This window comes from Theropithecus gelada, chromosome 3 (genome assembly GCF_003255815.1).
Source record: "Theropithecus gelada isolate Dixy chromosome 3, Tgel_1.0, whole genome shotgun sequence".
Classification (NCBI taxonomy): Eukaryota; Metazoa; Chordata; class Mammalia; order Primates; family Cercopithecidae; genus Theropithecus; species Theropithecus gelada.
Genome location: NC_037670.1, coordinates 155,530,370 through 155,556,589, shown reverse-complemented (window position 1 = coordinate 155,556,589; position 26,220 = coordinate 155,530,370). Strand labels below are relative to the sequence as shown.

Here is a 26,220-nt window from a genome sequence, read left to right as displayed (position 1 = left end):
TGAAAAGGCAAAACTAAATAATAATACCTCATTTGTGTGTAATGCTTGTCTTTCAAAGAAGGCATCATAACCCATTTTAGACTACCTAATTTACAGTAACAACACTTTTACAATGTAAATACTAGTAAGGGCTATTATCATTTTACAAATTATGCATGAAAGAGACCAAGGCACCTAGAAATGAAATGACTGGTTCAGTGTAACTTCCACTTCAGAGGTGTTATGGCTGGTTTATTTTTAAATTTTTTTATGAAAAATTTAAAAACCATGACTAATGAAATGATGCTTCAAATAAACATATTTATTAAGATGTACCTTGTGCTCCAATTTTAAAGGAAAAAATATTTTGCTTAAAAGAAATAACAAGGACCAAAATGTTCCTGTGTTCCGGCCAGGCGCAGTGGCTCACGCCTGTAATCCCAGGACTTCAGGAGGCAGAGGTGGAGGCAGGTGGATAACCTGAGGTCGGGAGTTAGAGACCAGCCTGACCAATGTGGAGAAACCTCGTCTCTACTAAAAATACAAAATTAGCTGGGCGTGGTGGCACATGCCTGTAATCCCAGCTACTCAGGAGGCTGAGGCAGGAGAATCACTTGAACCCGGGAGGCGGAGATTGCAGTGAGCCGAGATTGTACCATTGCACCCCAGCCTGGGCAACAAGAGCAAAACTCCGTCAAAAAAAAAAAAAGGAAAGAAGAAAGAAAGAAAAGAAAAGAAAAAAAGACAAGACAAGACAAGGACCAAAATGTTCGTGTGTTCTGGCCAGGCGCAGTGGCTCACACCTGTAATCCCAGCACTTTGGGAGGCCGAGGCAGGTGGATCACCTGAGATCAGGAGTTCAAGACCAGCCTGGCTGACATGGTGAAACCCCATCTCTACTAAAAATACAAAAATTAGCCGGGTATGGTGGTGCATGCACGTAATCCCAGCTACTTGGGAGGCTGAGGCAGGAGAATTGCGTGAACCCAGGAGGCGGAGGTGGCAGTTAGCCGAGATCGTGCCACTGCACACCAGCCTCGGCAACAGAGCAAGACTCCATCTCAAAAACAAAAACATGTTCATATGTTTCACAGATCACATCTCTCTCACAAATCTAGAATTAAACCAATCAATTCCTACCACCCAACTCTGATGTTCATCAGCATAATTCCACAATCTTGTGTCACACACAGTACAAGTCATTGGATGGATCACTCCCCTTTCCATATGCATTACGTTGCAATAATCTTGTCTCAATCGGATGTGGAAAAAACATTATATGTGCAAATTCTGCATATACGTGAAGTCATTGACACTCTTTTTCTTTTATTAGCTTCAATTAGGGGGGTAACATTTTTCTGATCCTTTTATATATTCATTCATTCATCCACACTCTCCAGCCTTCATGCAACTATTCAACAAACACGATTATGTGCTCAAAATGTACAGGCGCTATTCTAGATGCACAGGATAGAAATAGGAATAACGGCTAAGTGCGATGGCTCGCACCTGTAACCCCTGCATTTTGGAAGGGGATCACTTAAGCCCAGGAGTTCAAGACTAGCCTGGGCAACGCAGGGAGACCCCATCTATGCAAACAAGTTTTAAAAATTAGCTGGCTGTGGTGGCATGCAAAAAAATAAAACAACCTAGGAACCCCAGAATTAAGACAAAGTCACAGGCTTCAAGAAACTCACAATCCAATGGGAAATCCAGAAGAGAAAACCATTGAAGTTCACTGTGGTAGGTGTGGCGATTGAACTACACGCAAACGTGGTCTGGGGCTCTGTGTGTGGGTGGGTGAGGAAGGCCTCCTGTAGAAGGTCCTCCTAGAACTAAGCATGCCAGGAAGAAGGGCATTGGGTGTTCCAGGGAACAGCATGGGCAAAGACACCAACAAATAAGAGCAGACGATGCATTTGGAGAACGGTAGGACATGTGGTACAACAGGAGTTGTTCAGTTACTTTATGGCTGGTTCTGTTTCACAATCTGGGCCCTGGACATCCCCAAAAATGCTTCTATGAAGGGAAACGTGTTGTCCTCAGTCATGTAAGTAAAAACACATTCTATATGGAATCGGTACCAAAATGCCTTTTGAAGCTTTGACCATTTGAGGAAAATGACACAGGGAACAACACAAAATCAAAGTTTGGGTCTGGTCTACCCAGGTTTGTATTTTTCATACTTCATTACTGTTGTACTCCAGTGGGGAGCCGGTAGTAACAGCCTGCTTATTCATCAAATCTAGGCGACCACTTGGTCCATCTCCATTATTATTTCAATATAACATTTTTATAGAGAAACATTTTGAAGTACAGCATTTTCAAATACACTATGTTGGATGGATCAGGTTTTTCATACTCACCTCTTCCTGACCAGGCAGACTTGGTGCTGCTCACCCCCCAAAAAGGGCGGGAGTCAGCCTGAAAGGCTTATTCTCAGGAACCCCACACACCTGCAAGAGGTGTTTGAAAATAATCTCTCAAAATCCTACACCCAAGTCCCTGCAGGGACAGCTCTTCCTTCAGGCCCCCTCTGAGAAGTCTTGCATGAAGGCCTTTATGAACTGGGACCAGGAGGAGATAAAATTGCAAGCACAACAGAGCTCATAAACAACCCTTCCTAGACTCACTCTACTGCCTGAGTAATCCCACCTGAATTCCCTTGTCACTTATGCAAAGCTTTGCACCCTGAAATCACATCATTGTTTCTACTCGGGAGTTTTTCAGAGACTCAGAATAACTCATTTATCTATTTTGGTTCATGATTGATCATGGGATCCTCTCGAAGACATTATTTCTTCATTCATCCGACTTTTATCCATTCAACAAGCATCTACTTCCTCATTTCTGCCTATCTCTTGAAGCCAATTCAGTCAGCCTTTTGCCCCTATTACTCCACTGAAAACACACCAATGAAGCTCGCAATGACCTCCATGACATCAAATCCAAATTCACAGTCTTCATCTTACTCCTCCTCTCAGCAGCCTCTTGGCACAATGTTCACCCCCTTCTAATAAAACACTTTCTACCCTTATCTTCCATCACACCTCACTAGGTTTCCTCTTATCTCATTGTTGCCTCCCAGTCTCTTTGGCTGGGCCCTTCCCAATGTCTGAATATTGGCAGCCCCATTGGGCTTGTCCCTCTGCAATTGTCGATCCAGTCCATTACCTTAAATATTGTATTTCTCACTCTGATGTGTCCCTAAACTCCTGACATGGAAGTGGAAGAGGGGCCAGGCACAGTGGCTCACGCCTGTAATCCCAGCACTTTGGGAGGAGGAGGGCAGATCACCTGAGGTCAGGAGTTTGAGACCAGCCTGGCCGACATGGCGAAATCCTGTCTCTACTAAAAATCCAAAAATTAGCTGGGCGTGGTGGCGGGTGCCTGTAGTCCCAGCTACTCGGGAGGCCGAGGTGGAAGAATCTCTTGAATCTGGGAGACGGAGGTTGCAATGAGCCGAGATCGCTGCACTGCACTCCAACCTGGGCGACAGAGCAAGATGCCATCTCAAAACAAAGACAAGAAAAAGGAAGTGGATTCTTTTCCTAGAAGCACTGAAGGAGGAGATGAGTTGGCAAGGAGAGAAGAGTGGCTTTTTTATAAGAGGAATAGGATGAAAACAGGCACAAAGGTGTGGAGAGGGAAAACTGTGTTCCAAGAAAAGAGAGAAGTCTGATGTGGGCTGGAAATCAATGCTAAGGTATGTTGTGGCTGTATTGCAAAGAACCTTGATTACAGCTAAGGAATCTGGACTCAATACTGAAGACAGTAAGTAACTATCAGCATTTCTTAAAGAGTGGAAATATGTGCTCATTCATATTTTTAAAAATTAAAATAAAAACTTTAGTGGCAGGATGAAGACTGAGCCAGGAAAGCCAATTAGAAGACTACTGTAATAGCCTAAAGAAGGGATTAAGGTCTGAGTCACCATAGCAGCAGTGGGGTGAAGGGTAGTAACAAGTCCAAGGGGGATTTAGAAGTAGCACTGTGGACACAGTTATCAATTAGAATGAGGTTTGGGAGCAGGAGAGATGGGTCGAGGTTGAAGTGCAATGACACTAAGCTAAAGGCGGGAAGGAGAGCAAGTGCAGAGGCGATGCTGAGCACGGTATGAAGCTCACAGTAATTGTGGGATGTCCAGTGCAAATGAATGACATGTCTGCAGATCAGGAGAGAGGTCTGTACTGAATGCACAGGTTCATGAGTCCGGGCCCAGCAGTGGCTCCGTCCTCATAATGAATAGGATATCTTGGGGGCAGACAAACAATGAGAAGGACCAAGCAAAGAACACTGAAAAACAGCCTGAGGCGGCTGTCAGTGGAGAAGGACCCTGGCAATAGACTGGAAAGGAATAAAGATGGGGCATGAGAGTCGGACAGAGGGAGGTCTGCAAGGAAAGAGACATGAGACCTTCCCAGAGAAAATGATCAATAGCTCTCTCTGGGGTCGGACCAGGGATAAGGCTTAGTAATTAGAAGACCTGATGAGCACAGTTTCTAGAGAATTAGAAGTCAGCAGGCCAGGTGCAGTGGCTCATGCCTGTAATTCCAGCACTTTGGGAGGACGAGGCAGGTGGATCAACTGAGGTCAGGAGTTCAAGACCAGCCTGGCCAACATGCTGAAGCCCCATCTCTACTAAAAATACAAAACTTAGCTGGGCTTGGTGGTGGGTGCCTGTAATCCCAGCTTCTCAGGAGGCTAAGGCAGGAGAATCGCTTGAACCTGGGAGGCGGAGGTTGCAGTGAGCTGAGATCGTACCATTGTGCTCCAGCCTGGGTGACAAGAGGGAAACTTTGTCTCAAAAAAAAAAAAAAAAAAAAAGAAAATAGAAGTCAGCCTGGGCTGGATGCAGTGGCTCCTGCCTATAATCCTAGCAGTTTGGAAGGCTGAGGCAGGAGGATCACTTGAGCCCAGGGTTTGAGACCAGCCTGGTCAACATACTGAGACCTCATCTAGTAAAAAAATTTAAAATAGAGGCTGGGCGCGGTGGCTCACACCTGTAATCCCAGCACTTTGGGAGCCCGAGGTGGATGGATCATGAGGTCAGGAGATTGAGACCATCCTGGCTAACACGGTAAAACCCCATCTCTACTAAAAATACAAAAAATTAGCCAGGCACGGTGGCAGATGCCTATAATCCCAGCTACTCGGGAGGCTGAGGCAGGAGAATGGCGTGAACCCAGGAGGCAAAGCTTGCAGTGAGCCGAGATCGCGCCACTGCACTCCAGCCTGGGAGACACAGCGAGACTCCGTCTCAAAAAAAAAATTAAAATTAAAATTAAAAAAGAAGTCAATCTTGAGTGGCTTGAGTGAAGACTCCTCTTTGAAGTTGGCCAGGAGGGAAGCAGGTAAGGCTGGAAAGAAGGTGGAATTGGGCAAGGAGTAGGAATTATTTTATGGAATGAGAGTCCTGAGTACAACAAGTGGCCATCTAGCTTCTGCTCAAAATCTCTAGTGAGCCTACTACCCCACAAGACAACTGGTTGGGCATCAGGCTTGGTACTTCAGGGCCTAAAAATATATGCAAGGTACAGTCATGCTCTGGTCTTTCCTTCTCCTTCCTTCCTTCCTTCCTTCCTTCCTTCCTTCCTTCCTTCCTTCCTTCCTTCCTTCCTTCCTTTCGTCTTACTCTGTCACCCAGGCTGGCATGCAGTGGCTCAGTCTCGACTCACTGCAACCTCCGCCTCCCAGGTTCAAGCCATTCTCCTGCCTCAGCCTCACGAGTAGCTGGGACTACAGGCACCCACCACCATGCCTGGCTAATTTTTGTATTTTTAGTAGAGATGGGGTTTCACCATGTTGGCCAGGCTAGTGTTGATCTCTTGACCTTGTGATCCACCCACCTCAGCCTCCCAAAGTGCTGGGATTACAGGCGTGAGCCACTGCGCCCGGCCTTTGGTTTTTCATTTATTGGCCCAAATCTGCCTCCTTCCAACTATAGCTCTGTCCTCTGGAGACACACACAGTATAAGAAGACTTTCTTTCCATACGACAGCCCTCCAGCTAACTGAGAATGGTTTCCAGCCACCTCTGGGGCTTTCCCAATCATTTCACCTCTGTGAAATAATCCAGTCGTTATGTATGGGTATATGTATGTACGTGTGTGTGTGTCTTTTGTTACCAGCTGGCTGCTCTCCTCTGCATAACCATACCCTAGTCTGTCAAAGTCCCTTTTAAAATGTGGCACTCAGAATTAATCACAATTCTTTCCATCTGGTATAAGCAGTTAGAAACCAGGAGGTGCATTCTTTCCCTTTTCCAGGACACGGTCCTTCTGTGAATGCCACCTGAGATTGTATGAGTGTTCTGACGCCACACTACTGACTCGTGGTGTTTTAGGATCAGCTCAAATCTTGAGATCTTTTGCAATTGAAATGTTGATATACTAGGTCTTCTAAATCTAATATTTACATAATTGACTTTTAAAAGCCAATTGCAAGATTTTATACTTTTTCCCACTATTACGTATTTGTACATTTGCTTTTCATGAGCCAATCGTAAAAAGTGGAAAGGTTTAAGAGTCAGACAGCTCTGGATTCGAATTCTGGCTCTGTTACATAGTCCAGTGACCTCGAACATGTCATGTGATCTCTCTGAGTCTCAACCTGCTTATCAGTGAAAATAGGGCTAATCCTACCTGCACTGTGAAGTGGTCCTGAGTCTGAAACTAGGGCAGTATAATACCTGATGTAAGTTCTCAATAAATGGTGGTTTTCTTGTCTTCCTTTTCTTTAATTCTCTCAAGTTTGAATCCTTAGCAGAAGTATGCCTTTTAAATCATTGCTCCAGGTTAATGTATCTTTTAATAAAAAAATTTGAGCATAACAGGAGCCAATAACCAAAACAAGATACTTTAGTATAATAGTTAAGCATGTGGCTTCTGAAACCAGACTTTCTGTGACCTATCTGAGCTCTTCTAATTACTAGCTATCTGGTGATTACAAGCAAGTTCATAAACCATCCTGAGCCTTGGTTTGCTCATCTGTAAAATGGGGATAACAATACCTCTTTCTCCAGCTGCTGGGGAAGATTAACTGAGATGATGAATGAAAGCGTTTTTGCATAGAACCTTGCACATAAGTACTTGGGAAGTGGTGTTTTTATTACAGCTTAGAAACCTCCAGGTAAACAATGTCCTATTAATCTGCACTTTTTAATTTGAGACACAGTCTTGCTTTATCGCTCAGGCTGGATGCAGTGGCATGATCATAGCTCACTGCATCCTTGAACTCCTGGGCTCAAGTGGTACTCCCTCCTCAGCCTCCCGAGTAGCTGGCAATACAGGTGCACACCACCAGGCTCAGCTAATTTTTTTTTTAAGTAGAGGTGAGGTCTCACTATATTTCCCAGGCTGGTCTCAAACTCTTGAGCTCAAGCAATCCTCCCACCTTGGCTTCCCAAAGTCCTGAGATTACAGGTGTGAGCCACCATACCCAACCTTTTTTTTTTTTCTTTTTTTGAGACAGGGTCTCCCTCTGTTGCCCAGGCTGGAGTGCAATGGCATGATTATAGCTCACTGCAGCTTCAACTTCCTGGACTCAAGCAATCCTCCCACCTCAGCTTCCCAAGTAGCTGGGAGTCTACTTGCATGCCACTATATCCAGCTAATTTTTGTAATTTTTGTAGTGACAGGTCTTACTATGTTGTCCAGGCTGGTCTTAGGACTCTTGGACTCAAGCAATCCACCTGCCTCAGCCTATCTCAAAGTGCTTGGATTATAGGCATGAGCTACCTCATCCAACCCACATTTGTGTGTGTAATCATTTTATCTACTAATAATACATTAGTAATAAATGTAATAATAAAACATTTCATCCACTAATAATACTGAATAATACTGTTTCATTGACCATTATATTGTTCACCAGTATCCCTTGAAAACCTCTGTCCAATGACAGGTATGACAAATATGTCTGTCATCTTCTTACCTATTAACATTATCTACAGAAAAAACTAAACCAGCTAGAGGATCTTGGGCAAATCACTTGACATTTATGACCTCAGGCTCCACTTCTTTGAAATGGGAGTAATGGTAGCAATATCTACCTTAGAGGTCTGGCACGAGGATTATGTGACTTAAAGCACATGGAAGATAAGGAAATGACAGTGGTTTGGAAGTACTTAACTTCAGTGAACCCAGATTGGCTCTTGTTGGTACCAACTTTCTTTCCCTAACCAAACTAAGCTTATCAGGCTATAGGTTCTGGAATCCACCATTTTCCCTTTTAAAAATTGGCACAGTTGCCCAACCCGAGGCATATGGTATTTCTTCTGTCCTCAGTGATTCCTCATAGCATGACTATAATCACACCTGGAAGTTCCTTTTGTATCCCTAGATACCGTTTATATGGATCAGAAGATTTGAAGCTAATTTAAATTTGAATCTCATCTAAATTTAAATTTTGTCTAATTTAAATGTATCCTTTCATCGTTCACCTTGGCTCCCATTTCATCTTAAATGTCTTCTTAATCCAGACTATAAGAACACACATGTCTATCAAAGTGGACTTAGACTATAGAACTCACACCCATAAAATAAAATCAATTATAAATCCACTACCACAATATTGCCACTGTTAATATTTTTCTCCGTTCAGTCTTTCTTTTTTCTGAGAAAATATATTTAAAAATAAATAACCTAGCTGGGCATGGTGGCTCACACCTGTAATCTCAGCACTTTGGGAGTCCGAGGCAGGATGATCCCTTCAGGCTGGGAGTTCGAGACCAATCTGGACAACACAGCAAGACCCTGTCTCTAAAAAAAGTTTAAAAAAATTCACAAGGTATGGTGGTACATTCTTATAGTTCCAGCTAATTCAGAGGCTGAGTCAGGAGGATCACTTGAGCCCAGGAGGTCAAGGCTGCAGTGAGCTATGATTAGGCCACTGTACTCCAGCCTGAGTGACACAGAGAGACCCTGTCTTTAATAAACAATAAATGACCAACCTTTTCCGATGTCATGATATCTTCCATAACCTGCTTTTTATTGGATACATAGATTTCATCATGGGAATACACAAAATTTATGCAATAACTCTTTTTGGACACTTGTTATTTCTAAGTATTCAATATTATAAAGAATGCTACATTAAATATTCTTCTACATTAAATTTTCTTAGTACCTCTAGTTATTTTCTTAGGATGAAGTCTTAAAGATGAAATTGCTGTGTTAAATAAGTGGTTTGTGTATGTTAAGGTTTTTAACACACAGTACCAAATTGCTCTCAGAAGGCTTATACCAATTTATACTCCCAATATGGTATGAGAGTTCTTATTTCCCTGAATCTTTATCCATGTAAGATATCATTTTAAAGTTCTTACAATTTTCTAGGCACAAAGGCATCTGGGTTTTACTTTGATTTGCATTTTCATTAATTAATAATGAAACTGGACCATTTTCATTTTCACTGACCAGTTGAATTCCTTTTTTTCCTTTTTGCCTTTTGTTGTTCTTTACCTGTTCTTCTTTTGAGATCTTGTCTTTTTCTTGTAAGTGTATGAGTTGTATGTCTGTTAAAGACACTATCATTTGTCATATACATGAAGTCCTAGAATCTCCAGCTTGGGCAATAGAGCAAGATCCTGTCTCTACCAAAAAAAAAAAAAAAAAGGTGTGGTGGCACATACCTGTGGTCCTAGCTACTCGGGAGGCTGAAGGGGGAAGGATCATGTGAGTCTGGGAGTTCGAGACCAGGCTGGGCAACATAGGGAGAACCCATCTCTAAAAAAAATTATTATCCAGACATGGTGGCACACACCTGTTATCCTAGCTACCTGGAAGGATTGCTTGAGCCCAGGAGTTCAAGGTTACAGTGAGCTATGAATGTGCCGCTGCATTCCAGCCTAGGCAACACAACAAGACCCTATTAAAAAAAATCTTCTAGAATTTCTTATGTATCTTTTCATTTTGTTTGTGCTACTGTCTTATCTACATAAGCTGTAAGTTCTAAGTAATGAAATATATCAATGTTTTTCTTTCTTTCTTCTTCTCTTTTAGAGACAAAGTCTTGCTATGTTGCCCAGGCTGGATTTAAACTCCTGGACTCAAGTGATTCTCCTGCTTCAGCCTCTCAAGTACAATGTTTTTCTTTTATAAACCATAAACCATTGCTTTTTTGCTCATGAAGGCCTTTACCACTCCAAGGTCAAAAAATGCTTACACCACTTTCATCTTTTAAGCACATATCACCCCTATTATATGGGTGACTTTTCACATTTAATTGTTTAATCCATCTGAAATGTATTCCATTCTTCTTGACCACATGTTTTTCCATTTTTTTGAATCAGAGGTGATACTTCAGTCCCTTCTCTTTATGTTCAAGCTGCATATGGACCACTTGGCACATCACAGTTTCTAGGGGCCTGCTCATATAGGGTTGGAACAATTTCCTCCACAGCCAACTGATCCATAGGTTCTCTAAACTCCTTCTTCAACATGAGTTCCACAGACTTAGTAGAAACAGACCACAGCTCCAACTCTCCGCTGAATTGATTCTGGTAACGTTTCTGGCTTTTGGCTCCCTTGTTCCCTGGTTACTTATTCGGATCATTCCTGTCCTTTATTAAACAAGCAAACAAAAACAAAAATACTCAGCATCTTGCTTATACCATTTCACAATGTCTTTCCTGATCTGTGATCCCAAACCCACAACGTGATTTAAATACCTTCCCGGAGGAGCCTTCTATGTGGTTAATCGAAGCCACATAGTTGGACCCTGGAGCCCCAGGGCTTTAAGTCAATCATTTAATCGATTCAGAAAAGGCAGGACACAGTGGTAGATATGTATTATGCTCCAGGCACAGTTCAAAATGCCCTGCCCAGGGCAAGCCATTCCCATCTGGCCACATGTTAGACACTGTTCTGAGCATCTTCACAGCAATTCCTTTATTCTTTCTTGCATCTTGGCCATGCCTGGTCTTTTCAACACCCATCCCCTGTCTCCATTCCATCCTCCTCTGTGACACACATGTTCAGTGACTTGGCTTCTGTGGGTCGGCAATGGACTCTCTCTACCCCTTCTCAGAAGGTTTTGATCAGTTTTTCTTTCTTGTCCTGTCTCTAATATTTGCTGCACTCCTGTTCTTCAGTCACACTTGTGCACTCTCCTTTGTGTGCTCCATGAGATAATATGCCTCTGCGTGTGGCCTCCAAACTCCTTTCTGACTCTTTCCCACCTTTTAGTGGTCACTGGCTGCAATGCCACTTCCAAGATCCAAGACCCCTCATCTGCTGAGTGCGATTGATACCAGCAAACTAAGTGAAAAACAATTCCATATTTCTTCTATTCTTTTTTTTTTTTTTTTTTGTGAGATGGAGTTTTGCTTTTGTTGCCCAGGCTAGAGTGCAGTGGCGTGATCTCGGCTCACCACAACTTCCGCCTCCCAGGCTCAAGCGATTCTCCTGCCTCAGCCTCCCAAGTAGCTGGGATTATAGGCGTGCACCACCACGCCTGGCTAATTTTGTATTTTTAGTAGAGCCGGAATTTTTCCATGTTGGTCAGGCTGGTCTCAAACTACCAACCTTAGGTGAACCGCCCACCTCAGCCTCCCAAAGTGCTGAGATTACAGGTGTGAGCCACCACACTCGGCCGTATTTCTTCTATTCTAAGATCAACATATGGGCTGGGTGCAATGGCTCATGCCTGTAATCCCAGCACTTTGGGAGGCCGAGGCAGGAGAATCACCTGAGGTCAGGAGATTGAGACCAGCCTGGCCAACAGGGTGAAACCCCATCTCTACTAAAAATACAAAATTTAGCTAGGCATGGTGGCATGCACCTGTAACCCCAGCTACTCGGAAGGCTGAGGCAGGAGAATTGCTTGAACTCAGGAGGCGGAGATTGCACTGAGCCGAGATCGTGCCACTACACTCCAGCCTAGGTGACAAGAGTGAAACTCCATCTCAAAAAAAAAAAAAAAAATCAGCATATGGTAGGATACACCACCATTTAATTGCTGCTTTGAGAGCCCTCCCAAAAAACACTGCCATGTTAAATGTACCTACATTCTCATTTTAGAAATATTAAAAAAAATGGCGGGGATATCTGTACTTTAGAATCTAGGACATGCTATAGTTAAATGACTCTATTTTTCACTTAACTACTCACATATGACACCTGCCCCATTCAATGGTACTATCCTTTCTTCAGTATTATTCTTTACTATAAACATAAGCAAAAATAAAAGTTCATAATTCATTGTCTTCAATACTTTTCCCAGACCTCAGCTGTCTCTGGTCATTAGCCCTTCTGACATTATTCTCACGGGTCTCACGGATCTGAGTCCTCCTTTTTGAAGGAAGCCTCATTATATACCCCTTCTCCTGCCTTTTATACATGTCCTTTAAATGTACGAGCTTAAGTGAACACTTCCAGAACAACCACATTGATCTTTTTAATCTTTTTTTTTTCTGGATTTTTTATTTTTTGCAGAGACAGAGTCTCACTTTGTTGCCTGGGCTGGTCTTGAACTCCTGACCTCAAGGAATCTTCCTGCCTGGGCTTCTCAAAGTGTTGGGATTACAGGTGTGAGCCACAGCCTGATCTTTTTAAGATGCTCGTCTTTTCTTCATTTAAACCACTGATTTTGTAAAAACATACACTTCCAATCATATTGTTCCTCTTGCCCTTTATTTCCTAGTTCCTGGCCAGAGGGGGAGTCTTGTGTCCATATTTTCTCTTAACTTGCTCCTCTTGTTCGTGTCAGGTTAACAAGTGCAGAATTGCCTTCTTTGGCTATTACAAATTCAAAGCTACCCTGGTCACTTATTTTAAGTTGTTTGTCACTTCCACTTTGCCAACACATTTTTCTTAGCTGGTTAGAATTAAGCATCGAATAGTACCTCTTCAGTAAGCAATTAGTTTAAATTTAAGTCATGCCAACTTTATTTGACGATCACTTTTCAGCAGAATGAGACTGTCAGTAGATGTCAGATAAGCTGAAGTTCTCCATTACCCCTATATCATGCCCCTGTGCCAATAATTCTGTCATTTGTATTGGGAAAGCATTACTGATGTTGCCATAACAGGATCACAAGGCACGCTAGGACTAGTTGACTGCATACAGCCAGTGGAGAGAAGGTACAAGCCAAGACCTGGGGAGGGGGATGCTCCCTGGGGCAGGGCTCTGAATACAGAAACCAGCCTGTATTTGGGCAGCTGGCCTGTGCAAAACCTTGCATCTCTTAATCACATAAAATTCAGGAAGCTGTTAATGCCAAGCAGTTTAGCTTTACCTCAGCAGTGGGTTATCTATAAAGGGGAAGGCACATGTGTCCCATAGTTTGAGGAGAGCACAGCAGGGGTGCAGGCAGCAGCATACCGCCCTCTGCAAAAGATGACTGGTCAGAGCTAAGCTAAAGAAGACATCAGGATCATGATAAAGTAGGCTGGGGTTCAAGACAGGGACCCACATCCAAAGGGAGACTGGGATACAAGGCAAGAGGAGCAGAGGCTGAGGTGTTGAGGCCAAGGTGGAAGCCCATATTGGGCAGAGGGGTGGGGAGGCACAATAGGAGGGAGCTACAGATGTCTGAGGCCCCATGGCTGACCTGGCTAAAAGGAAGCACAATGGTGGGGCCGATACTAATGCTGACTTTCTCCAGTCTGAGCCAGTGTTTAAGTACTGGGGAGGGTGGGGGTTGGACCTATAAGTAAGGCTCCTTGGACAACCCAGCAGCTGGTTGCTAGGGAAGACAAAGGCAAGACAACTGGCCAGGTGCCTTATTCTATGCTCCCGTGACAATGTCACTTCTGCTTTTATTTTCAGCCAAATGTTCTCGGCCAGGTGTTCAGCCCCCAGATTTGCGGGTTTCTATATGTGTCCGTGACTTCTTGACTTGCAAGGTTACTCTGCTTTGCCTTTGGTTGTGTGCTTCTTTTGAATAAGTTACCTACCTTCATATTGCTGTAATGCTACAACAACAGCTACCATTTACTCACTGTCTACCATTTCCCAGGTACTACACCTGCTGATTTACATACATTATCTCATTTAATTCTCACAACCTCCTTGAGAGGTAGGTGTTATTATACCCATTTCAAAAAGAGGAAACTGAAGCCTATATGGTGCATGTAATCACCCCAAGGTCATGCAGCTGGGATGCAAAAGAGCTCATATTTAAACTTAGTTTTGTCTGACTGCCTATCGTTGCTTTAAAAGACTGAATTTATACATTGATACTGTGATACACCTGAACAATTCTCATGGAACTTATCAGTCACTAGATCTTTTGTCTGTCAGTCTGCCTACCTATCAATTATCTATCCTCTTTTATCTTCAACTCCATAATACCCAGTACTGTACTATATAAAAAGTAGATTTTTTTTTTTTGAGTCAGAGTCTCACTCTGTTGCCCAGCCTGGAGTGCAGTGGCACAATCTCGGCTCACTGCAACCTCTGCCTTCCAGGTTCAAGCAATTCTCCTGCCTCAGCCTCCCAAGTAGCTGGGATTACAGGTGCCTGCCACCATGCCCGGCTAATTTTTGTATTTTTAGTAGAGACGGGGTTTCACCATGTTGGCCAGGCTGGTCTTGAATTTCTGACCTCGTGATCCACCTGCCTCAGCACAGGCACCACACCCAGCTATTTTTATTTGTATTTTGTAGAGACAAGGTCTTGCTGTTTCCCAGGCTGTCACATTTTTAAATGATTGGAAAACGTGAAAAGAATAATGATATTTTATGACACATAAAAATTATTTGAAATTCAAATTCGTTTTATTGGAATGTGGCCAGGTTCACTCATTTAAATTTTGTCTATGGTTGCTTTGCACTACAATGGCAGAATTGAGTAGCTGGGACAGAGACTGTAGGGCAAGGAAGGCCTAAATTATTTCCTTTCTGGCCCTTTATAGAAAAAGTTTACTGATCTTTGGTATAATTAAGTGATACAGGATGGCATAACATTTTAAGTATTGTTTAAAATACATCTATTATTGTATTTCCTAAAATTTGTAATTCAAGGACACTCTCTTTTATTATGTAGAAGATCTCCACATTGAACAGAGTCAAACATGTCCTCCTTTGATATTCTGTACAGTGGCCCTGAGAGCAGCAGCACTTTAATGCAGAAACAACAACAGACTAAGAAGTTGGTGGTTTCTCTAAGACGTTAGACGTCTCTTCCTGCCAGTAGTCACCTTTCTCTCTCAAGAGAAACGGGCTGGGCAGCCTTATGAGTGATTACAGTGTATTACAGAACTGTAGTGGCACAGAAATGGATGCCCCAGGTTCCATCAACTCATTCAGGGTGATGTGGTGGGGTCATAGATGAGGAAAAGCAAACTGCTCTTTTCGTCATCACCTAGGACCTAAATAAAGATAAAAATGACTCAGCTTGACCAGACACAGGTGAATATCACTTCTCAAAATGTTTTCTGAAGGCACTTACATGGCAACAACATGGTTCTGTGGGAGCCCCATCAATGTGTTAGCTCAAGAGTAAAACACAGGGAGCAGAAAGAACCTCCTTACATTTCCTAAGATCAAGCTGGGTTTGCAGTCAACCTCAAGGGAATCTGTTTTACTTATTTATTTTTTGAGACCCAAGCATACATTCTACTGTCTTTCTGCATGTCTGTCTTTCTTGCCATGCATCTTTCTCTCTTTCTTCAACCTAACAAAAGTTTACTGATCATTTATTATGTGTGGGTCACAGGGCAAGCCCCAGGGAAACAAAAATAAACAATAAAATAGTACTAACTCTCAAGGAGCTTAACGCTTACGTGAGAAACAAATTAAAATAATCTTCCTTGACCTTTTGGCAGTGTTTAACAAAGAGTTGATCCTCCTTAACAGATTCTTCTCTTGGTTTCTTTGGCACCGTAGTCTCCTAGTTTCTGATTTTCAGTCTCCATTGCCAGCTCTTTCTTTTCTTTTCAGTCTTAAATGATCAAGGTTTAGACCTGGACCCACTTTTTTTTTAGTCTTTCTATTTACCCTCCCAAGGCAATCTTCTTTCAGATTTATAAATCCAGTTCCAGCAGCTCTTATGAGCCTCACAGCCGTATCTACAAGTCTTCAGGGGACATCTGCATTTAGAACTTTTGATCTTCCCCTGTGTGATAGTCCATTCTTGCATTGCAGTAAAGACATATCTGAGACTGGGTAATTTTTAAAGAAAAGGAATTTATTTGGTTCTTGGTTCTGTAGGCTGTACAAACATACTGCCGCATCTGCTTCTGGTGAGAGTCTGAGGAAGCTGATATGGATTGGCTCTGTGTCCCCACCCAAGTATCATGTTGAATTGTAATTCCCAATGTTGGGGGAGGGACCTGGTAGAAGGTGACTGGATCATGGAGGCGGATGTCCCCCTTGCTGTTCTTGTGACAGTGAGTGAGTTCTTGTGAGATCTGTTGTTTGAAAGTGTGTAGCACTTCCCCTTCACTCTTTCTTTTCTGTGCCAGCCATGTGAAGATGTGTTTGCTTCCCCTTTGCCTTCCTCCATTATTGTAAGTTTCCTGAGATCCCTCCAGCTATGCTTTCTGTACAGCTACACAGAACCATGAGCCTATTAAAGCTATTTTCTTTATAAATTACCCAGTCCCACATATGTCTTTATAACAGTGCAAGAATAGACTAATATAGAAAATTGATACCAGAATTAGGGTATTGCTATAAAGATATACAAAAATGTGGAAACAACTTTGGAACTGGGTAATGGGCAGAGGTTGGAACACTTTGGAGGGCTTAGAAGAAGACAGGAAGATGAGGGAAAGTTTGGAACTTCCTAGAGACTTGTTGAATGGTTGTGACCAAAATGCTGACAGTGATAAGGACAGCGAAGTCAGGGTTGAGGTGGTCTCAGATGGAGGTGAGGAACTTATTGGGAACTGGAGTAAAGGTCACTCTTGCTATGCTTTAGGAAACAGACTGGTGGCATTATGCCCCTGCTCTCAAGATCTGTGAAACCAAACCTCAGAGACATGATGTAGGGTATTTGGCCGAAAAAATTTCTAAGCAGCAAAGCATTCAAGAGGTGGCCTGGCTGCTTCTAAAAGCCTATACTTATTTGCATAAACAAAGACATGACTTGAAGCTAGAACTTATATTTAAAAAGGAAGCAGAGCATAAAAGTTTGGAAAATTTGCAGCCTGACCATGCAGTAGAAAAGAAAACCCCATTTTCTGGGGAAGAATTTAAGGCTGCAGAAATTTGCATAAGTAAAGAAGAGCCAAATGTTAATAGCCAAGATAAGGGCAAAGCATCCCAGTCACTCCAGCTCCAGCTGTGGCTAAAAGGGGCCAAGGTGCAGCTCAGGCCGTTGCTTCAGAGGGTGGAAGCCCCAAGTTTTGGTGGCTTCCATGTGGTGTTGGGCCTGTAGGTACACAGAAGGCAAGAATTGGGGTTTGGGAGTCTCTGCCTACATTTCAGAGGATGTATGGAAATGTCTGGATGTCCAGGCAGAAGTCTACTGTAGAAATATAGCCCTCATTGAGAACCTCTACTAGGGTACAGTGGAGGGGAAATATGGAGTTGGAGCTCCCACACAAAGTCCCCACTAGGGCACTGACTAATGGAGCTGTAGGAAAAGGGCCACTGTCCTCCAGATCCCAGAATGGTAGATCCACTGACAGCTCACACTGCATCCCGGGAAAAGCCACAGCCATTCAACACCAGCCCAAGAAAGCAGCTGCAGGAGCTGTATGCTGTAGAGCCACAGTGGTGTAGCTGCCCAAGGCCTTGGGAGCCCACCCCTTGCATCAGTGTGGCCTAGATGTGAGACATGGAGTCAAAGGAGATTATTTTGCAGCTTTAAGATTTAATGACTGCCCTCTGGCAGCCATTTTGGACTTGTATGGGGCCTTTACCCCTTTGTTTTGGCCAATTTCTCCCTTTTGGAATGGCTGTATTTACCCAATGCTTATGCCCCCACTGTATCTTGGAAGTAACTAACTTGTTTTTGATTTTACAGGCTCATAGGCAGAAGAAACTTGCATTGTCTCAGAATGAGACATTGGACTTGGACTTTTGAGTTAATGCTGGAATGAGTTAAGACTTTGGGGGACTGTTGGGAAGGCATGATTGTGTTTTGAAATGTGAGAAGGACATGAGATTTGAGATGGGCCAGGATGGAATGATATGGTTTGGCTCTGTGTCCCCACCCAAAACTCATGTTGAATTGTAATTCCCAGTGTTGGGGGAGAGACCTGGTGGGAGGTGATTGGATCATGGGGAAAGATGTCCCCCTTACTCTTCTCGTGATAGTGAGTGAGTTCTCAAGAGATCTGTTTGTTTAAAAGTATGTAGTACTTCCCACTTCACTCTCTTTCTTCTGTGCCAGCCATGTGAAGATGTGTTTGCTTCCCCTTCGTCTTCCACCATGATTGTAAGTTTCCTGAGACCTCCCCAGTGATGCTTCCTGTACAGCCCACAGAACCATGGGCCAATTAAACCTATTTTCTCATTAGCCAGTCTCAGGTATGTCTTTCTTTTCTTTCTTTCTTTCTTTCTTTTTTTTCTTTTTGAGACAGAGTTTTGCTCTTGTTGCCCAGGCTGGAGTGCAAGGACACAATCTTGGCTCACTGCAACCTCCACCTCCCAGGTTCAAGCGATTCTGTCGCCTCAGCCTCCTGAGTAGCTGGCATTGCAGGTGCTCACCACTGTACCCAGCTAATTTTGTATTTTTAGTAGAGACGGGGTTTCACCATGTTGGCCAGGCTGGTCTCGAACTCCTGATCTCAGGTGATCCACCCGCTTCAGCCTCCCAAAGTGTTGGGATTACAGGCATGAGTCACTGCACCCAGCCCTCAGGTATGTCTGTATAGTAGTACGAGAATGAACTACTACAGGAGCTTTCAATCATGGCAGAAGGGAAGGGGAGCCAGCAAGTCACATGGTGTGAGCAGGAGCAAGAGAGGAAAGGCAGAGGTCCCAGACTCTTTGAAACAACCAGGTCTCTCATGAACTAATTGAGCGAGAACTCATTCATCATCAATAGGCTGGCACATCAAAGCCCTTCATGAGGGATCTGCCCCCATGATCCAATACCTCCCACCAGGCCCCACCTCCAATATTAGGGATTACACTTCAACATGAGATTTAAATGGGATAAATATCCAAACTGTATCACCCTGCAATTCTGTTTCTGTCCTAGGATTCTCCATCTTAGTCATGCTCTTGCACCTCTGTTCATGTACCTGATCTTGGGAGAAAAGTCAACTATGACAGTGTCTCCCTCTCCATAACCCACTATTTCCAATCAATCATCAGTTTCTTTAAAATAACTCTTGGCTCTCATCATTTCTCTCCCTGTGTGTTTCACTGCCTTAATCTGGGCAACCATGATCTCTCACAGGAACCATTAATGTACCTTCCAACTGTTCTCTCCACATCTGCTCATTCTCTTCTCTATTTTATCTCCCCACAAGTTATGTTTTTTAGACCAAAAAAATGTAAACCGTCTTTTAAAAAGAAATGCAATGCTAGCAAAATACACGCTGTTCTTCATTGTATTTTTTTAACTTAGTAATGTATCATGAAGATCTTTTCACACAAGTATGCCTAGAATTGTCTCACACTTTTAACAGCTGCCTTTCACTTGTTTTTTATTTTTTTCTTTTCTTTCTTTCTTTTTTTTTTTTTTTTTTTTTGTTTGTTTTCTAAGACAGAGTCTTGCTCTGTCACCCAGGCTGGAGTGTAGTGGTGCAATCTCGGCTCACTGCAATCTCTGCCTCCTGGGTTCAAGTGAATCTTCTGCCTCAGCCTCCCGAGTAGTTGGGATTACAGGTATGAACCAACACGCCCAGCTAATTTTTTGTATTTTAGTAGAGATGACGTTTCACCATGTTGGCCACAATGGTCTCGATCTTCTGACCTCGTGATCCGCCCACGTTGGCCTCCCAAAGTGCTGGGATTACAGGCGTGAGCCACTGTGCCCAGCCTCTTTCACTTGTTTAATTCTATCATAATTTATTTAACCACTTCTCTATTGATGGCTGTTTTCAGTCTTTAACTACTACTATAAATCGTGCTTCAGTGTAGGTCCTAGAAGAGTCATCCTTCAATATCCGTGTGATTATATCTATTGGATAAATATATGACAGTAGAATTGCCAGGGTAAAGGCTTTGTACATTTAAAATGTTGCCAGATTGCCCTCCATAGAAGTGATACCACCTTTCACTCCCATTGGCAGTATAAGAAAGTGCCTGCTTCCCAGCCTGGCCAGCCAAGTATATTATTAAAGTTTTTTATTTTTGTCAACTTGACAGTAAAAAATAGATGTCACTGCAGTTGTGATGTGCATGCCTTTTATTATTACACATTTTCAGATACATTTGTATTTCTTTGACTACAATCTATTTGTCATACCCTTGCCCAATTTTCCAGAGTTTTAAAGGTTTTTTTTTATGGATTTGTAGGAGTACTCTGATTTCTTCTTAAATAGTTTAATTTCCAGGTTCTATCAGATATCCTGGTATCTTTTCAAAGTAATGATTTAGTCAATTTTTAAATTCTAATAATAAGTAATCATCAAGGGCTAACTCCATTACAAGGGAGTCCATATGTAGAATGCATGAATTGATTTGCAGAAGTCTTGAATTCCTGAAAATAATTTCACAAGACTGCCTTATGCCTATACCTATTCCGTTTCATTTCATTTTCCTAATAGCCTTGTGAGGCATATAGTATTATTAACCACAAAGTGAGGCTCAGAGAATGTAAACATCCAGGATCACACAGCTAGTAACTCTTCCACTTCCAGAATCTTAAAAACCTAGTAATCATTGCCACTAGCCATTCCAGTTGCACTAAGACTCTGATTCTTGATGCCTCCAATTTCTAATAAATGGTTGTTTTTCTCCTTTTCCTACTACAAACATCCAATGAATATATGTGTGTGTGTGTATATATATATATATTTTTTTTTTTTGACTTATTTATTTTTGAGACAGAGTCTCGCTCTGTCGCCCAGGCTGGAGTGCAGTGGTGAGATCTCAGCTCACTGCAAGCTCTGCCTCCCAGGTTCACGCCATTCTCCTGACTCAGCCTCCTGAGTAGCTGGGACTACAGGCACCCACCACTATGCCCGGCTAATTTTTTTTATTTTTAGTGGAGACGGGGTTTCACCATGTTAGCCAGGTTGGTCTCGATCTCCTGACCTCGTGATCGGCCCGCCTTGGCATCCCAAAGTGCTGGGATTACAGGCATTAGCCACCGCGCCTGGCCCTAATGAATATTTTTTAAGTGCCTGACATGCCAGTAATCTTCATAAGGTTTGCATTTTAGAGGAGTTCTCAACCATACATGATAAAAACAAATAGTAATAAAGTTCCACTACTACAAAAAAAAAAAAAAAAAAACGTAGGATAGTTGGAAACGTGGAGAGAGAAGGACATTTCAGGTGGAGTGATCAGGGAGGACTTCTTTGAGGAGGTGACATATAAGCAAAGATCAGAATGACCAAAAAAATATTCCAGGAAAAGGAAGTATATGGGGTAAATCGTATAATACAAGAGCAAATTCAACACGTTTGAGGAAGATAAATAAGGCTGGTGTCACTGCAGTGGTGGAGAGTGGTGGGAGATGAGGTTGAAGAGGTGGTCAGGGATGCTGTACAGGGCTCCACAGGCCCTGTATGGAGAAGGAGTCTGGACTTTATCACAAGTGCCATCAGCAGACATGGAGGGATTCTAAGATGAGAAATCACATGATCTGATTTATGTCTTAACACTTATGATTTATGAAACTCTAACTGTGCTGTGGAGAATGAGGACAAGAGCAGAAGCAGGAAAACCATTTAGAAAGCTATTACAAGAGCACAGAAGAGGGATGATGGTGGTTTGTATTAGAGTGGTAGCGGTGGAGATTGAAAGAGACATTTTGGAAATGTTTTGGAGGTAAAGTTAACTTGAATTCGGAGGATTGTGAAAACGGAGGAAAAGAGAAGAATCAAGAATATCTACATGCTTTTTGTGTTGAGTAATTGGTGGATGGTAATGCCATTTAATTTGAAGGCTGAGAGAATAAAGAATTCTACTAGGGTAGTATTTCCTTCTTTCCTTGCGCCGCCTTAAGCTTGCAGACCATGGATTGCACCAATCTCTTTCCAATACTTTTATTTTATTTTCTTCCCCTACTTGCCCTTTAGTCCTTCTTATATAAAAGAACTTCATCTATCTGCATCCTCTACTGTCATCCTGTCTTCAACTCACTGCAGTTTGGCTACTAACCCCATTTTACTAATAAACTCCTTCTTGCCAAACACACCAATGACCTCCTTATTACTAAATCCAAAAACTTTTCAGTACTCTTCTTCTTTTCTTTTCTTTTCTTGAGACAGAGTCTTGCTCTGTTGCCCAGGCTGGAGTGCAGTTGTGTAATTTCAGCTCACCACAACCTCTGCCTCCTGGGTTCAAGAGATTCTTGTGTGTCAGCCTCCTGAATGGCTGGGACTACAGGTGTGTGCCACTACACCCGGCTAATTTTAGTAGAGACAGGATTTTGCCATATTGGCCAGGCTGGTCTGGAACTCCTAACCTCAGGTGATTCGCTCACCTCGGCCTCCCAAAGAGCTGGGATTACAGGCGTGAGCCTCCGCAGCTGGCCACAATCCTCTTTTTCTTGATCTTTCACTGGCATTTAATACTGCTGATATTTCCTCCCCTGGCTTCTCTGAAACTACTTGTTCCTAGTCCTCCTACCTCTTGGGATATTTTTCCCCTGTGTTTTTTCTTTCCTCACTTTTTAAATTCAGTGTTTTCATTGGGTTCCAAAGTAGATCCTCTTCTTTCCTTTCTCTATGCCTTCTCTTGGAGATTTCATCTACTTCCGTGAACTATTCCTTATTCTGATGACTCCAGCATAGATCTCTCTCCTGAGTTCTAGACTTCCCCGTTCAATTATGTAGTAGACAGCTTCACTTTGATATTCTATGGACACTTCAACTCAACATGTTGAAAACTAAACTAATTACCTTGACTCCACAACCTGCTTTTCCTCCTGAGGTCCCTATCTTGGACCTCAGGATATATCTGCAGGATATAATGGGAGCAGATTTACGGTTTATGAAAATGGAAGGATACCACTGATGGAGGATACCATCAATAATCAAATTCTGTTGGTACTATGTCCTTAATATATCTTGAACCCTTTCAATTCTTCCTTTCTCCATTTCCATTCTTGCTGCCTTAGTTTAGACATCCATCATTATTTCGTTCTTATAATGTGATATGGTTTGGCTCTGTGTCCCATCTCAAACTGTAATCCCCACGTGCTGAGGGAGGGACCTGGTGGGAGGTGACTGGATCATGGGGGAAGTTCCCCCCATGCTGTTCTCATGATAGTGAGGGAGTGCTCATGAGATCTGATGGTTTTAAAAGTGGCAGTTTCCCCTGCAAGCTCTCTCTCTCCTGCCGCCTTGTGAAGAAGGTGCCTGCTTCCCTTTCGCCTTCCACCATGACTGTAAGTTTCCCCCGGCCGGAGCACAGAGGCATGATCTCCTCTCATTGCAACCTCCGCTTCTCCGGTTCAAGTCATCCTCCTGAGGAGCTGGGACTACAGGTGTGTGCCACCAGGCCTGGCTATTTTTTTGTGTGTGTTTGTGTTTTTGTAGAGACAGGGTTTCACCATGTTGCCCAGGCTGGTCTCCAACTATTGAGCTCAAGCAATCTGCCCACCTCAACCTCCCAAACTGCTGGAATTACAGTAGTGTGCCACTGCACCCAGCTGAGAGATCTTTCTAAAATGAACATTTGATCAGTTCACTATGCCCCTTAAAATTTATCAGTGGTTCTCCAACAGCCTTAGAATAAGTTCAGACTTTTTAGGATGACATACTCGACCATGCTAATCTTCCTGGATTTCTCCTTCAGGACTTCTGCCACGGATTTATACAATGTATTTATTCAGAACCTACTTGCCAGGCTCTGTTCTTCACCCTCAACTCTCTGGGCACAGCTTTTTCCCTAAGGTCTTTACACATAGTACTTTCTTTGCTTGGAATATCTTTCTCTGTAACCTGCCCACTTGTCTGGCTTACTTCTACTTATCCTTCAGAACTCATCTCAATATTCACCTTGTGTGGTTAAAGACCCTATGCGTGGTCAGGGTTAGGCACCCTTATAAGCTCCCCTGTTGATATCACCTCACTTTTGCCTCATCAACTGCATATTCATCTTTGTTCTCATGATACTATAATGTCCTTCAAAGCGGAAACTGTGTCTTATTCATCTTTGTATTCCCAGCACCCAGCACAATACCTGACACAGCGCAAGCACTCAATAATGAATAAAGTGGCAGAGTTGGGTTTCAAAGTCAGGTCTTTTCTCTGTGGCACAAATCTCACATTTCTTCATGCCACTTCTCAATACTGTGAATCTGAAAAATTCTAAGAGCTGAGCAAGGTCTATTTTTGCCTAGCACTAATTAAAACACAGGCAAATAGATTATTATTAGTTCCATGAGGATTCAGTTTATATTTCTGTATACCCCTTCCTCCATCATTCCACCACTTGGATCATCAGAGTACTTAGGATTACCTATATCTAAAATGACTGAAAGGCTAGGCATGGTTGAGTGCACCTGTAGCCGCAGTTACTCAGGAGGCTGAGGTGGGAGGCTTGCTTGAGCCCAGGAGTTGGAGGTCAGCCTGGGTAACACAGTAAGATGTTGTTGTAATAAATAAATAAGTAGACTGAAAGAACTTTCTCTATGCTTTTATATCCTTTTGTAACTCTTATCCTGCTGCTTCCATAATACCACTGAGGCAGGGAGAGAGTAAGTACATGGGGAGTAAGGTAAATTTTATTTTTCTGTCAACAGACACTAAAAATGGATACATCAATAGAAAATCATTTCCCATCATTTCCCTCAAGGTTCCTATGGATAGATACTAAAGGTTCAGTGCTAAAATTTAACATTGCAAAATCCAGCTAAAATTGAAATTTTTATGTAGTGAGTTCAATCTCATCACAGAAGTTTGTAAATGGGAGGAGCCTTAGAAATCCTTTAGTCCAGCACTTTCATTTAAGTTTCCACAAAGAAACTGACATAAGACCTATAATGGCTCACTCAAGGTCAGCCAGGCTATTGATGCCATTATACATCTTTTTCAAAGGGCTTTATTTTCCATCTAAACAAATTGTCTACATCAGAATCCACCTATTTACATAGGGCTTATCTTTCTGATGCTGCCTTTGCAATATCCTTGTTATAAAGAGGAAGGAACTGAAAACAAAACAAAACAAGGTTGTCTTGTCCAGGGACGTAGGGGAATTGGTAAAAGAGACAATTAGTACACAAAGTGATGGGGTTTCCTATTTGTAGTGCAGCCTTGTAATCACACTGTGTTCTCTGAATGCCACAATGCTAACCCAAGCTTACTTGTCCTTCCTGGGCCTGGATTCCATTCAATTCTATGCCTTATTTAGTCTAAATGATTTCCCCAGCTTCAACGTGTATTTATTTATTTATTTATTTATGCGTTTCATTTTAGAAGTATACTTAAATCTACTCTTTACTCGAGTGTGTCTTAGTTCTAGTGCTGAGGAATGAAGATTTTGGGTAAAAGAAATCGAGATGATTTTTTTTTCTAGCCTTTACATTTCAAGGATGGTTTCTCAAATGGCAACTGGCAGTCTGCTCCTCAAATGACGACGTTTTCCACGGGAATTAGAATTTAATTGGAATAATTTGTTTTCAACGGGAAGCAAAGATTTCTTTCCAAGAGGATCAGTTTGATAATGTTTTACCAGCTAGTGCTACGAGACCAAATATAAACCAGTTCTGAGAAACAGGAAGTGAACTGACTGGTCTAGTCTGAGTGTCCCTGGCAGTGACGCAAATACAGAAATCAAATTAGGAAAACAAGATATGTGGGTGTGAGGCAATCGATAATCCAGGATGCTACAACATAAGCAAGAACGCCTTTAACCCGATGCCGTTCATTTTAATAACACCCTGAGCAGTTTGATTTCCATGGAACACGCTGGTGATTAGAGAGCAGCAGGAGCTTGGGTTCCCTAGCAACAGCATGTGCTTTTGAGACAGTCATTAGCCTTTCAGTTAATCCCATCAACCCCTTACCTCTAAATGTATGACTGACATTAAAAAAATGATGTTTTAGAAAGTGCTTTGAAATTTCCAGGAGTGCAATGGAAGGGAATAATCATAATTAAAAAGTTGTCTGGAGAACTACAGTCCAGTGAAGGAAGTAATGTTCCTACATGCCCAGCCTGTCCGTAAACTTCCCCGCTCTCAGTTGTAGGTTCTGAATTCCCGTGGCAAAGGGCAAGGG

General features: G+C 42.6%; 1 protein-coding gene across 1 annotated transcript in view; it reads right to left on the bottom strand.

Annotated features, from left to right (window-relative positions):
* Positions 1–26,220, bottom strand: part of MKLN1 (muskelin 1) — a 375,585-nt gene that overhangs the window by 348,517 nt on the left and 848 nt on the right. The window lies entirely within an intron of this gene.